Raw genomic sequence first — 2,532 nt, 5'->3', positions numbered from 1 at the left:
ATGGCCACTCTGGGCCTGTGTGGTATCGTAAATTATCTTACCATCACAGTCGTTTAGGCCTTGAATAGCCCCGGCGAAAACCCACGGTTCTTGGATGAATGCGACATCCAAGAGTTCTGTTTTGAACCTCCTGCATAAGACGTCAGAGGCCGCCTTTGCATGATGGAGGTTCACTTGCAGGCACTTGATGTGCCTAGGCCTATCGCTTGGGGGGTTTGCCATTTTTCGGCCTTGAAGTCCGCTTGGCCATCTTTTTCCCCGTATTGGTGGCCATCAGGGCCTTCTCCTCTATCGAAATCTCCCCTCGACATTGTCTCCGATTCGCATTTAGCGGAGGACGGAAGGGATTTTGGGCGAAAGGGGCCTGTCCACTGGAGTGGTTGATGGCTCCGGAAAGTACCCAACGTAGACACTGGGTTTGGGCACGTCAGTGGCATTCATGGCCACAATTTCCGCGCCCTTCCAAGGCTTCAGGGTTTGGGATACCTTGCGCAGCAACTCCAGCGTCTCAGCGTCTCCGCAGCCAATTGATATCCATCCCGGACGGAAGGTGCAACCGCTAAACTTGGGCTTCACAGAGCCCTTTTGCTGCCGCCTCACCTCCTCCAGTATGGCCGCCTCAATGGCCTGTAGTTGGTCTAAGGACCAAAGTACCTTAGGGTACCCTTTAGGGAGTAACCCTAACCTAACCCCATTACCAATGTCCGCCTGACAGGTCGGCGCCTTTGTGACATCGGCAAATGTTGCCTCGATACTAGGTTCCTTTGGTCCCATATGGGCCCTTTTGTCATCTGGACCTGGTTTCCGTTTGGGAGAGTTCTCCACCGGGGAAGATGTGAGGTTCACCGATCGGTTCCTCTTAAGCTTTGTGCCAGCCAGCAAAGCCAGTTCGGCCTTTCCTTTTGCCATCGGAATAATGGCTAGCCGTTTGGCATCGTTTTCGCTGACACCTCTGGAGAGGTAGAATTTGAAGCGCTTTTTACCTGCTCCAGAGAGTTTTCTTTTAGGAGTACTAGCCTCCTCCTGCTGTGACGATACGAGCGCCTCCTCCTCGTCTGTGGGTATTTGGATGTCGTTGCCATTTGAATCAGAGCCCATGTTAGCAATATCGACATCCATGGCCACCGGGTTGCTGAGAAGGCCGTTTGGATCAAAGTCCATTTCGTCCATTACAGCGTCCCGAGAGGGTTGAACGCCTTGGCCGTTTGGATTTGCACCCAGTTCCTCCGCTGCGATCGCCATTTGTTCAGAAATCTCGTTGGGCATCGCGTGCACCTCTGAGACTGTTGACTGTTGCCCACTGTTAGAGGACACAGAGATTTTATTGTTTTTTTTTATTAATTTGTGTTACTTCCATAGAATCCCACGAGTAAGGGGGAAGGGAGAGGTCATCCGAGGCAGAGCCCCGGTACCCCGGAAAGACTAAATAAAACCAGACGGCGCCACGTGACTGGAGTACACCGTAAAAAGACACACTAACGTAGTGCCATTCAGTCCGCAGGCACGGTCCGATTAACATATGGACTTACGGATTTTATCGAGTTGTTCTCTCTAGATCCGCCATATTCAGTAAAAGCAGGGGCACCTCTCGCAGGGTCTGACTCTTCTCCACGTATGGTCGGTCACTGCATCACGTGCGATAACAGCACCAAGAACCTTGACCCCCAAAGACTTACTCCAATTTGCGTTTTCTGGCATGACTGTTTGCTCAGAAATAGACTCGCTTATTTTGCTTTTATTGATGTTATTATTGTTATCATTGTATAAGCAAAATATTTCAACTGCTCCGGCAACATCCCCAGGAATTTCCTCGGCTTGATCTGAAAGCAGCTGATCGTCTTCGTCCACATCTTCCGTGTCGCTAACTGCATCTACAGCATCAGGCGGCAGCAATATCATTTGAACGGCATCGGCGTTTTTTATATTACTTACTATTTCATCCTCACCGTCCGATTCATTCATTATGTTTTCTATATCTCTTTTTGATAAATATCTTTTCGAAAACATTATGCAAAGAAATAAAGTCACACCTCTGCACAAAAGAAAATGTAAATAAGCAATGTCAGCTGTTCGCTGTTTGACATTCACAGTGCTGCCACTTGAACGAAAATATGTAGTGTTAAGTCTCAACGTTGTATTTGCGCAACTTAAAACTTTAATCAACTAACTTTGCTAAATATAAAAAAAAAGTTTTGCTAAAACAAAATGTTGATTCCAAGACCATTTTTCTATTTTTGAATCAAAATTATTTTTAATATTTTTATTGAGCTTTATACCACGATTGTTTATTAGGAAAAATTTAAAAAGCAACAAAGTCTAAGCGGTAGAAGTTTAGCACTATTTCGGAGATCACCACATCTCCTCATCAGACTACTTTTTTTTTTTTTCTAGACTTCAGCAGGGATCGAACCTGCGAATTCGATGTTCAAAGTCAGAAGCGTTAACCACTGAGCTATGTACATCCCGTAAACTCTTGTTGCTAATCCATTTTCCTTATTCAACCAACTACTATCAAGTGCAGCTGATTTGCCG

The sequence above is a fragment of the Rhagoletis pomonella genome, unplaced genomic scaffold (genome assembly GCF_013731165.1).
Source record: "Rhagoletis pomonella isolate Grant_MI unplaced genomic scaffold, Rhpom_1.0 Rhpom_scaffold_00002, whole genome shotgun sequence".
Taxonomy (NCBI): domain Eukaryota; kingdom Metazoa; phylum Arthropoda; class Insecta; order Diptera; family Tephritidae; genus Rhagoletis; species Rhagoletis pomonella.
The sequence above is the reverse complement of the archived record's forward strand: the minus strand, read 5'-3'. Positions refer to the sequence as shown.